This window comes from Silene latifolia, unplaced genomic scaffold (genome assembly GCF_048544455.1).
Source record: "Silene latifolia isolate original U9 population unplaced genomic scaffold, ASM4854445v1 scaffold_119, whole genome shotgun sequence".
In the NCBI taxonomy this organism is placed as follows: domain Eukaryota; kingdom Viridiplantae; phylum Streptophyta; class Magnoliopsida; order Caryophyllales; family Caryophyllaceae; genus Silene; species Silene latifolia.
In genome coordinates this window covers 1,181,020-1,194,376 of record NW_027413127.1, presented here as the reverse complement: position 1 = coordinate 1,194,376, position 13,357 = coordinate 1,181,020, and the positions used below count along the sequence as shown (strand labels likewise).

The 13,357-nt window shown below is 37.4% G+C and overlaps 1 long non-coding RNA gene across 1 annotated transcript; it reads right to left on the bottom strand.

The window, feature by feature from the left end:
* Positions 1-3,719: 3,719 nt before the first annotated feature.
* On the bottom strand, positions 3,720-5,443 carry LOC141637577 (uncharacterized). Its single transcript, XR_012541811.1, has 2 exons — positions 5,261-5,443; positions 3,720-5,066 (listed from the first exon to the last, which is right to left on the bottom strand). It is a non-coding gene; the product is annotated as an uncharacterized LOC141637577 (long non-coding RNA).
* Positions 5,444-13,357: the final 7,914 nt, after the last annotated feature.

The following is a 13,357-nucleotide window of genomic DNA, read 5'->3' as shown; positions in this document are numbered from 1 at the left end:
TTGCTAGAGGACGGGGGGCAATCAACCGTCGATGACTTAAAGGAACTCAACTTAGGTACTTCGGAGGACCCTCGACCAATATATACTAGTGCTCTTCTTACGAGAAAGGAGGAGGATGAATACTTCAAGCTCTTAATCGAGTACAAGGACGTCTTCGCTTGGAGTTACAAAGAAATGCCAGGATTAAGTCCTAAAGTCGCAATGCATCGTTTGGCGATTAAGAAGAGTGTAAGTCCTAAGAAGCAACCTCAACGACGTTTTAGGTCAGACTTGATTCCTGAGATTGAGAAAGAAGTCAACAAACTCATTGAAGCTGGTTTCATTCGAGAGGTAACATACCCAACATGGATTGCTAACATTGTGCCGATGAAAGAAAAAAATGGCCACGATTCGGCGTATGTGTGGATTTTCGGGATCTCAATAATGCTTGTCCAAAAGACGATTTTCCTTTGCCAATCACGAGCTTATGATTGATGCAACGACCGGACATGAAGCTCTTTCCTTCATGGATTGCACGGCAGATATAATCAAATTCTTATGGCACCCGAGGATCAAGAGGCCACTCGCGTTTCGTACTCGAAAGGGATCTTTTGCTACAAAGTTATGCCATTTGGTCTCAAGAATGCAGGAGCAACATATCAACGTGCTATGCAAAGGATATTTGATGACATGTTGCACAAAAAAATTGAATGCTATGTTGATGATGTTGTGGTTAAGTCCAAGAAAAGAGAAGACCATATCAACGACCTTCGTCTGTCTTTGAAAGACTGCGAAAATGCCAACTCAAGATGAATCCGCTCAAATGTGCCTTTGGAGTTACTTCGGGGAAATTCTTAGGATTCGTGGTACGACATAGAGGAATTGAAGTTGATCAATCAAAGATCAAGGCAATTCAAGAAATGCCAGAGCCTAAAAATTTGAAGGAGCTTCGTGGTCTACAAGGTCGCTTGGCTTATATTCGCAGATTCATCTCTAACCTCGCGGACGCCGCCACCCATTCACTCATCTTATGAAAAAGGATGCTATATTCCAATGGGATGACAAATGTCATAATGCCTTTGAAAGTATCAAAAAGTACTTGTCATCCGCACTGTGTGTTGGGGGCACCGCCTTCGAAGGCCTTTTATCCTCTACATCGCCGCACAAGAACGTTCACTGGGGGCATTATGTGCTCAAGAGAATGAAGATAAGAAGGAGAGGGCTCTTTATTACCTAAGTCGAACTTTGGTGGGAGCCGAATCAATTACTCTCAAATCGAGAAAATATGCTTGGCTTTGGTCTTCGCATTCAAAACTAAGGCACTACATGCAGTCACATACCGTCCATGTAATTTCAAAGGATGATCCTATCAAGTATATACTCTCAAGGCCAGTCTTGTCCTGGTCGTCTAGCAAAGTGGGCGATTCTACTCAAACAAGATGACTTGGTCCACGTGCCTCAAAAAGCCATCAAAGGGCAAGCTTTAGTGACTTCCTTGTCGATCATCCAAATTCCGCGAAATGGGAACTTCAAGATGATCTTCCTGGAGAAGAGATATTCTATGTGGATGTACTTCCGCCATGGCAAATGTATTTTGATGGTGCAAAAAGACGTGATGGAGCCGGAGTTGGTGTTGTATTCTTGTCTCCCGAAGGTCATGTGTTGCCTTACTCCTTTGTGCTCACCGAATCGTGCTCAAACAATGTGGCAGAGTATCAAGCTTTAATCTTAGGACTTCAAATGGCGATTGAAATAGGGGTCAAAGATTTAGACATCTACGGGGATTCTTTGTTGGTAGTGAACCAAGTCCTTGATGAATTCGAAGTGAAGAAAGATGATCTCATTCCCTACCATCAATATGCAATCCGGTTACTTAACAAGTTGGATTGTGTTCACATTGGACATGTGCCTAGGAATGCCAATAAGTTGGGTGACGCGCTAATCTTGCACCACTTTGGCACCGGGGCGAGGAAGTCACGACAATTCCATTTTGCAAACCGTTGGGTAGTACCGCCGCTAGAACCGCCGCTAGAAGGAGGAGAAATTGCAGAGTCATCTAACATGATTAGTGTCTACCAAGTCGATAATGATGATTGGCGACAACCTATCATCGATTTATTGGAACATCAAAAGCTTCCTGATGACCCTAGACATAAGGTAGAGATTCGTCGTCGTGCTCCAAGGTTCATATATTATAAGGAACACTTTACGGACGATCGTTCCTCGCAATGGCTAAGATGTCTTGGCGAAACTGAAGCTTCTGAAACCATGTACGAAGCTCATTCGGGTGTTTGTGGCGCTCACCAATCCGGTCCAAAGCTTCATGATCATGTGAAAAGAATGGGGTACTATTGGCCAACCATGGTGCAAGATTGCATGGACTTTGCGAAGAAGTGTGATGCTTGTCAGTTTAATGCAAATTTCATACACCAACCTCCAGAACCCTTGCATCCTACCATTTCATCATGGCCATTCGAAATGTGGGGACTAGATGTTGTAGGACCCATCGCTCCAAAAGCATCAAATGGGCATGAATATATCCTCGCCGCAACAGATTATTTCTCAAAGTGGGCAGAAGTTGTCAGTGTACGTGAAGTAAAAAAGGAAACTGTTGTTGAATTCATTCGCACTCAAATCATCTTTCGGTATGGTGTACCACAACGCATCATAACTGATAATGGCAAGCCATTCTTTAACAAGTTGATGAGAAGTCTTGCTGAAAAGTTTAAATTTAAACAATACAAGTCTTCCATGTACAATGCTCCTAAAAATGGCTTAGTCAAGCTTTTAATAAGACGCTATGCAATTTGTTGAGAAAAGTGGTGGCGAAGTCAAAGCGTGATTGGCATGAGAGAATCGGTGAGGCATTGTGGGCCTATCGTACTACATATAAGACACCTACTCAAGCAACCCCGTATGCGTTGGTGTATGGAGTTGAAGCCGTGCTGCCGTTAGAAGTTCAAATTCAATCTTTAAGAGTTGCCATTCATGAAGAACTTACAAGTGATGACAATGACAAGCTGCGCTTGGAAGAGTTGGAAGCTTTAGACGAGAAAAGGTTGCAAGCACAACAAAAGCTACAATGTTATCAAGCACGGTTGTCACGCGCATTCAACAAAAAGGTGCGCCCTCGATCTTTTCAGGCAGGAGACTTGGTGCTCGCTGTAAGAAGGCCGATCATTACTTCTCACAAACCTAAAGGCAAGTTCACTTCTAAGTGGGATGGGCCATATGTCGTGCAAGAGGTATACACCAATGGTGCTTATAAGATTGTTGATGAAGACGGTGTTCATGTAGGACCGATCAACGGAAAATTCTTGAAGCGCTACTACTCCTAAGCAAGAGGCTAAACTGCATAAGCTCCTAAGTATGAGGCTAAACTGCATACCAAAAAAAAAAAAAAAAAAAAAAAAAAAAAAAAAAAAAAAGAACAAAATCCTTCCATGAACTACGTAGGCTTGATCTTGTAGAGTACTTGGGTACTTTGCGAGTACGTAGGCAACTTGAGTAAGTCATTTACTTAGGTGCAGCCACATCCCCAAACAAAAAAAATCCTTCCCTGAACTACGTTGGCTTGATCTTGCAATTTGTCCTCAATGGTCACTTTGCGAGTACGTAGGCAGTTTGAACAAACACTTTGTTTAAATGCAGCCACACCAAAATTTCGAACCTCTCAAATCGCTCCTTGCCCGCAAGAGCTTAAACTTTGCACGGCTAAATAAACTTCAAATCGATCGATCTTTAAGGTCAAGGACAGTCTTAATCATTGACGGATTTTGCCTTAAGAAAAAAAAGATGTTCTCGTATCTTCTAGATCTCCAAGTGTCTTGCCTTCCATCGAACAAGTGTAGACCATGAGTAGTTGACGATGATCCTTCAGTTATCCATGATTCTCGATCAAGCAAGCTTCAAGGAACATCATTCATGCTCAAATCCTCCGAGCTCTACTTCATATGGGTCATTGCATTCCTTCTTCCACATGGACATAGAGAGCCTTGCAAAGACCTTCGAACAAATCTCGCACTGCGTAACGGATTGAAGGAAGTAGCTTGAATTCCTCATGTGGTGGACTGATCAAGAGAGTATCGAAGTGCTCCACCTCAAATTCCTCGGCATCTCTCACGGTCTTCAACGGTCCATGAACAAGTTCATTTTTGCATGATGGGTCAAATAAGAAATCGAAGTATCTCGCGCCGCAGAATGCTTCAAACTCTCCAACAATCGTCGGCACGGTCCATTGCTTGCTTCTTGATGACTTGGAGGAGAATCGAATTCGTGCTCCAAATTTTAAATTTCTCGCAGTCCTTGGAGTCAGTTGAAGTATCCAATCGATCCACGGTCAAGTCTTGAAATGATCCACCCGGGATGCCTCAAATGCTTCAGTGGCCAACGGGACATGTGGCTTGCTTCATAACTTGGAAAAGAACTTAAACGACTCAACCATGAGTGGCTTAAAATCCTCTTGCGTCTGACAAGACAAGTGCGTTGCTTGATGAGAAACCAAAATGTGTCATCCAGAAAGTCTCGAATTCTCCCACAAAGAAATGGACAGTTCTCCTTCTCTGGTATGAAAGGTGTTTGTGGTAGGGCACCAAGCTTCAAAGAAGGCGCGCATTACTGGCACGTGTTTGTCATATGAGTACAATGATGCGTTGATCGCCGAGCTGATGGAAGAGATTTCAAGGATATCACCTAAGCGAGCAAGCACATCTTCGGTCCACTCCCAATATCCAGCAGTATGTCTTGACTCTCCGTAAATCTTCAAGTTGTTAGAGCCCTACTTCATTGATCCGGCAATTATTCTCCGTCCAAGTAAGAGATAGGTGGAATATTCGTCGGCCATTGTCTTGAAGGTGCTCTTCAGAAGAAAACGGGCTGTCACATCCGACTTGGCAATATCGAACTTTGATGACATTTCAGGATCGAAACAATGTTTGTTGACCACACTAGCTTCACCTTTGGAAGAGCGCAAGGATTGGCGAGTAACAAAGCGGGTTCCGGAATTTGCATCATCTTTTTCATTGTCGACTATGGCAAGGTAGGTAAAATCTTTGTTGCAAAGCTCCTTGAAGGATACCATGACGACCCTGAAAAAGCAAGGGTATCATAAAAAAAAAAAAAAAAAAAAAAAAAAAAAAAAAAAAAAAATGTGTCAAATGGTAAGACGTCGAAAAAAAAAAAAAAAAAAAAAAAAAAAAAAAAAAAAAAAAGTGACGGTGATTTTCAAACAAAGATGCCTAAAAAAAAAAAAAAAAAAAAAAAAAAAAAAAAAAAAACTTACTGTGATCTTTTTGTGTCCCGATCATCAGTTACGATTTTTGAGGCGTAATCTGGTCATCGACCGATAAAATATCTGTGCCTACAAAGTGAACATAAAAAAAACATTAACATGGAATATAATATATGTGTATGAATTACAAAGAGAAGGTGTAGCTATTTTTTTATCTTCAACAGGAAGAATATGGAAGTATGGACGGAAGGATGCATGGCTTGACATATATAGGGAGATTTTATGATTAAAAAATAAAATGCTTGTGTCTTTATCACCTCACCTTTCCAAGAGCCAGAGAAAAAAAAATTGTCACCTCACCTTTCCAAGAGCCAAAAAAAAATGTGTCACCTCACCTTTCCAAGAGCCAATTGTTGCCTCACCTTTCCAAGAGCCAAAAAAAAAAAAAAAAACAATTGTTGCCTTCAAGAATTTACAACTTGCTCAAGTCTTCGGTTAAAAAAAAAAAATTATACACTTGATCAAAATTGCTTACCCATGAAGCGTTAATTAGTAGTGTGACGTAAATTCAAGTATCATCCGTCAAGGTTACAAAATGGCCAGGGTGACATAAAAAGTCTCGTCCGTCAAGGTTACAAAATGACCAGGGTGACATAAATTTAAGTGCAATTCGTCAAGGTTACAAAACGACCAAGGTGACGAAAAATTCAAATGCTATCCGCCAAGTCAGACAATGACAGGATGGCCAAAAAAAAATGCTATCGATGCAACATGATGGATAGCCGTCGACTTCCAAGTCAAACCAAAAGAATGTGTCGAGACCCCGCCACGCTAAAACACTTCGAAAGTGGGCATGACAAAGTCTCGAGGGGGCAATTTGTAGGCATTAAAATTTTATTTAAATGTCGAAAATACAGAAGTTAATTAATTTGGGTTAATAATAAATATATTACTCAATTTAATTATTATTTTTGTCCCTTTTAAATCAAATTTGGGTCATTCTGAGTTATTCTACCCAAACAAAGTCAAATTGGGCTAAAATTGCGAATGGGCCGAGAAATGGGCTTGTGACCAAACCCGAGGAAAAGCCCAGCTTTTTATCTATAAATACCCCAGGCTTATTCATTACCAGAGATAGAAAAACTTGAAGGAAAGAAAAGCTCTCCTAATTCTCTCCTAAATCTCGTGAAATTCAACGTAAGCGGTCAACAAGCACAACAAATTTGTGCCGCCTCGCAAGAAGAAAACTCAAACATTCAAACTCGAATATTCAAACATTCAAGCTCGAATGTTCAAACATTCAAACATTCAAGAGAGACTCAAGTCGTCGACCTCTCAAGAATACAAGTCAACGTCGCGCGTAGAGTGCATACACCCTCTACACGCGTGCATTCTATTTGTTTAGAATCGGAGGATTATTAGAGATTGTACACGAACTTTTCTGATATTAATAAAAAACTCATTTTGTTTCCTTGTTTTGTATTTCAGTTATAGCTATACAAAATTTGTTGTTACAGTAACTGATTCTATAAAAAATGTTTGGCAAACTAGCTGATTTTTTGGTAAAATAAAGTGAAAGGATATAATAATTATTTAATATTATAGAGTCAAGGGTAAAACATGGAAAATGTCCTATTTCGGTCGACTGAAATCTCAAATGGTCTTTCTGACTTAGGTAAAGATTTTATTTCGTGAACTTATTTGACAAATAAAATTTACTTGTCAAAACACTTGCACAAAATCACATAAATAAATTTTGATCAAATAAAATTACATAAAGTGTTACGTATCTAGCCTAAAACTCAATATTAATGAATACGAACCGTCACAAATAAGAGTAGCCGTCAATAAAAGTAGGGATCATTTTGGTTTGGATATACTATCAAAGGCCGTGATAAAAAAAAGGGTCAAATTATGGCAATGTTTATCAATTAAATAGTCGTGAGTGGATGGCTATTTATAGCAGGCTATCGTTGGCTGGTTCAATATGATTGAAGTGTCACTTTTGTTTATTTTAAATTAAATAATTAATTATGGATAGTTCTAAATACAGTTCTTAGCGTTGTACTTAAACATTTAATATCTTTAATATTTGTTATTAACTTAAAAAATTAAGAATTAAATTACGTATTACCCAGTACAATTAATACAAATATTTTTTTTTTTTGACAACAATAAACTGATATATATATATTAATACAAATATTAAGTATATATTTTTTTTATAGCTCCTTAAATATAGCCCTTACCACTTACGGATATTTTTAATCACAAATTCTCACTTGTGACGGACACTATCCGTCACAAGTGAGTGACGGGTCACCTCCCTTTCACACAAATGCAAGTGGGAGAGCAAATAGGGCGAAAATAAAGCGCCCCATTTGCCTCCCACTTGCATTTGTGTGAGAGGGAGGTGACCCTTCACTCACTTGTGACGGATAGTGTCCGTTACACAAGTGAGACTCGCTTATTTTTAATAGTCAGCACATTCATGTTGGCCACGTGATTTGCATCTATTATGTAACCAACGTTCGATGGGTCACTAATTCACTACTACAAGCAAATTATCAAAAGTCCTGGATATGACAAACGGATTAGATTTGGATTCAAACCAAATCAAATTGAAACCAAAACTAAGTTATCTCCGAATGATATCGAACCGATGTAATATGATCCAACACCGAATAGAAGTGACATGTTTGCCAAGTCTCATGGGGACTAGGGGTGTATCGGCTGGAACCGAAATTAAAATTTCGGTCCAAACTCCGGTACAAACTTTTTAGGGAATTTGATTTCTGATTCACACTTGATTTTTCCCGATTCGAACCAAATTGGATCAGAAAGCCCGGATAGTGATTTTCGGATTTGAAAGATTTTGGGTCTGATTGAGTTGATTCAGGTTATTTCGGAGTGAGTTTATTTTTCGCTTTTTAGGTCTAAAAATAACAAGTTTTTTTTACCGATAACGGCAAGTTTGCAACAATAAACATTCATGTTGGATCATATTTGTTCGGGTTAATTTGGATTATGTGTCATGCTCGGGTTCACAATTCAGATGTCGGGTCGGTACAACTCGGGGTTATTTGAGTCGAGTCAATCGCCAGGTCACCGAGAATAATACTTCTCCCGAGTCAGGTAGGGAGTACTTTTTTTTCTTTCATTTTTTTGATTTTTCTACTTTTAACCTAATACAATAATGAGAACAAAAAAGTTGAATTGAAAGAATAAGTGTCACTGTTGCATTGCAGTAAGTAAGAAACGTGATACATGCTGCATGATCCTCTACCATGGTCCATGGAGTGTACTGTGTACATGGATATGTTTCGACAACAATTCTTATATAAAACCGTTTTACAATATTATTGTAAAAATCAAATAAGTATTTTACCTAAAAATTCTAACTAAAATAACTTCCACCAACATCACTTTTCTAATAATAATATTAAGATCATTTGTTATATCGTTTTATAATATGATACTGTAAACCATTTTACACGAGACTGACTTCCTCATATGTCCATGTAAATATTACCGGCTTATTAGTTATTACCCATGTCTTAAAGACTTGTCACTAGTTGAAGAACATTTATGCAACGTCAAGCATACCAAATAATACTCACAAAAGATGATCTTCTTTTTTAGATACTTGTATTAATTTTTGCACTATATATTTTTTTTTAATCTTGTTTACTTGAGAGTGAGATCAATTCAATTACTTGTAAATAAAATGAGAAAAGTGAGCTTATAAAAAATAACAATAATAAAAGTCACGCACAAATATTTCGTTGTTTACATGTAGAGTAAATATAATTTAATCCCGTTTTATATTGTATGACGATCAATCATATATAAAAATTTATGCAAAATTTTATTTATTTATTTATTGTTTAAACATACAATTGTGTTTCCTCTAAAACGTTCTCCACCCCATATTTGACCCAAGTGACTTTATGTTCTCCTTTAATCAAAATACATCTTCCTTGCTCATAAAAGATAAGCAGACGGGAAGAAGTATGTTCTCATTGCTGATCGAGGACATCCTTGCGTGTAGTTCTCAGTTTCAGTCGATCTTTTGGCTATATGTATCCCGCTCTAATAACTGTGTAGCTCATTGTATTCCTCGTGTTTTGGGTCGTGTTGTATGGGATGATGGTTTACCATTGTCTACAAACGCTGCTGTACAGTTTGATCGTTTATCTATTTAGTATTGCCTTGAGGCAGTTGCTTTCAAAAAAAATACATCTTCCTTTCTCAATAATCCCCATTTGTTACTCCTTCTAATCCGGTCATCTGTTTACTTTTGTTTTTTACACACTAAAAAAAGAAGAGAAGACCAACCGTAGTTAATTACTCTGTATTATATAACAAGTGGATTGAAATTATTTGAATGATCACATTAGCTATCAATAGCATTCTCAAAATATAATGATAAGCAAATGATTAATACATCACAATTTGAAATAAGTAAACAAATGATCAGTACAAGTGAAATATACACTTCATATACTCGGCAGTTTTTGCCAATTTTATTGGTGCTTGCAATTAGAAAATGAACTTCTTATCATACTTATAATCGCAAAAGATAATAACAAAACAAACTGTTAGACATATCAAATATGGAAAGTTAGTTATTTGTATATATCAAGTTAGTTAGGATATTAACGATGCATTTCTACATGGGTTTCTTGATGAGGAGGTTTACATGAGGGTTCCAGAGGGATATGATGTGCCAAAAGATATGGTTTGTAAGAATGATGCAGGAGCATGTTCGGAACAAGCAAATGAACTTCTTATTAGTCGAAATGTAACTCAACTAGTAAAAGGATTTGAGCTTGGATCGAGTAATGTGTTGATGCTAAAATGGGAAGGTATGGGAGCCGCATAACACGGCTTTGGGCTGCATATCACGGTTCCTAGGATAACTAGGATACACGGTTTCCTAAATTGTGTAGGAATAATAAGTTAGTTAATTACTATTTCTAATAAAGTTAGGAAAGCTAGGTTTTCCTAATCCTAGTCAAATTAGAATACCCTATATCTGATTGTATTCTAGTTTTTAGTATTTTAATTACTTTCCTAGTTAGTTTAGGAAAGGGAAAGATAGCTTAATTTCCAAGTTAGGGTTTGGGTCGAATTGTGACCTCGTTTAGGAGTATATTAGGCCGTGTATGATCAGAGAAGCATCATCGAATTTCCAGCAATAAAATTGTTTACATTTGTGAGCATTATCCTGATTAGGTTTGCGAGCTTAATCTTTAGATCTTCCTTGCGAGGTTGATTGCGTGAATCTGCGTTTGACACCTTGCGAGGTTAGGACTAGGAATTCACCATACTATCCGGATACATTCATATTCACGAGATAATCAGTCCAAACAACACAATTTCCGCTGCAAATTTACCAATTATCACGACATACACAATCTCAGAAATAGCAAACTCGAACGAACAGTTCAACGATCTGTTCAATCTCGTTTTTTCCATACTGTTTTACATCAAATTGGTATCAAAAGATCACTTTATGGGTTCAAGCAAGCTTCAAGACCATGGAACAAGGAGTTGACCAAGTTTCTGCATCAGTTAGGATATTCTTAGTGAAAACAAGATTATTCATTATTCACAAAATATGATGAAACCACTAATAATTTTACAGTATTATTAGTTTATGTTGATGATATCTTGCTCACTGGTACTTCTGTGAGTGAGATAAACAATGTCAAGTAGGCATTAGACAAAGCATTCTCAATCAAAGACTTGGGTGCCATGAGGTATTTTCTGGGATTGGAAATCTCCAGAAATTCTACAGGAATTTTAGTGTGTGTTTGGCCTGGTTTTTTAAAGTGTTTTTGGACTTAAAAACACTTTTTGGCCAAACATATCATATGTCTAAAAGCTAATAGTAGATTCTCAAAAGCTCAAGTATCATGTTTTTGCCCATCAAAAGCTCAAATATCATGTTTTTGTCCATAAAAATAGAAGCATCAATTTGATGTTTCTGTTCCTTGGAAACTACTTTTGAAAAATCAAACTTATAAAATAGAAACTCATTTTTAACAAACTAGGCCAAACAGACTCTTAATTAACCAAAGGAAATATATCCTAGATATATTAAAGGATATGCAGATGGAAAATTGCACTTCAGTTGCTTTTCCAATGCAGAAAGGATTAAAATTGTCAACTGATAATGGAGAATTGTTGTCTGACCCTGAACAATACAAGAGATTAGTTGGCAGACTTCTTTATCTGAATTTATCTAGGCATGATTTGTCTTATGATGTTCAACACATAAGCCAGTTTGTTAGTGAGCCTAGACTACCTCATCTACAAGCAGCTATACATGTTGTCAAGTACTTAAAGGGGACAGTGAATGCAGGATTATTGTATAAATCTCAGTCAAGCATCACTGTCACTGTATTCAGTGATGCAGACTGGGGTCAATGTCAGTATACTAGCAAGTCTCTGAGTGGTTACTGTATTTACATTGGGGATTCACTTATATCTTGGAAGACCAAAAAGCAACCCATCATCAGCAAAAGCTCTGCTGAGTCAAAATATAAGAAGTCTCTGAGTGGTTACTGTATTTACATTGGGGATTCACTTATATCTTGGAAGACCAAAAAGCAACCCATCATCAGCAAAAGCTCTGCTGAGTCAAAATATAAGAGTTTATCATTTACTACATCTGAGTTGGTGTGGCTTGACAGGCTGCTAATTGAACTCAGAGTAACCATACCTAAACCTATTCCTCTATATTGTGATAATAAGTCAGCAATACACATTTCAGAGAACCCTGTATTCCATGAAAGGACAAAGCGCCTTAGTATAGACTGCCATTATGTCCGAGAAAAGCAGGAAGAAGGTTTCTTGAAGACAGATTATCTCAGAACTGGGTTGCAGATTGCTGATGTGATGACCAAACCTTTGGGAGCTGATCAACATCAATATTTTACTCGCAAGTTAGGTTTAATCATCCATCATACCTAGCTTGAGGGGGATATGTTAGACATATCAAATATGGAAAGTTAGTTATTTGTATATGTTAAGTTAGGAAAACTAATTATGGAAAGTTTGTTACAAATCCGATTTTAGGAAATAGTTAGTTAGGTTGGTCTTATATAAATACCTAACTCTTGTAATACGATGATTGCGATTTTCATAATATACAATACAATATTCACTATCAAAATCTCTCTTATAACCATCATAATAATATCAAGATTATATCATTTAACACAAACAAATTTAAAATTTAATACATATAAAAGAAAATAAGATGGCGTAGCCGATTTTATTGAGATTCAGTACAATCTTCTCACATATAAAATGTAATGTTCATTAGACCATCCCCAAGCAAGGTCATCGACTGGGTTGTGACCTTGTTGGGTCACCTTAATGACACCTTAAATTATGATTAAGGGGATAATTTTGGTGACCTTGAATTACTCAGGGGGTCATCAATTGGTGACCTTGAGTTGAGTTGGTGACCTTGTTGGTAACCCGATAGGTGACACTCTCTTATTGGCTGGAAAAAAAAAAAAAAAAAAAAGACAACCATCAAAACAAAGGAAGGTGACCTTTGGTTAAGTATGGTGACCCGGTAGGTGACACTCTCTCATTGGCTGAAAAATGGAAAATGATCGAGTTGAAAACCTAGGTCGTGACTTTTTACTAGGAAGGGTGAAAGTGAGTCAAGATAATTAAGGCGTGATTAAGAGGAAAAATATTGGTGATCCGATTAACTCGACCTTCTGCTTGAAAATGGTCTTAAACGATGAATTCTACGTAATAGTATATGAAAATACAATATTGAGTCTCGATATCAACCGATAATAGTCCTTAAAATAAGTCTATAAGCAGGAGCGATTGATTAACAACCAAACAAAAGTCAAGCTCAAAAGCAAAGAAAACACTCCGTAAATACACTGACTATACCCCGAAGTCGCGGAGAAAGTAGTAACGGCAAAACCGAACAACACATAGAAGATTAGAAACGCTGCCAAATTTGGACCGATTTCTTACCTCATTTTTCCTTTATTTATTCTCAAATAAACTCAAGAGCTAAACAAAGTAGAATGTCAAATTTGGATTAGTTTGACTAACAAGTCTTACTTAAGACAAGGGTATTGTTTAAAACGGATCAAATAACATTTT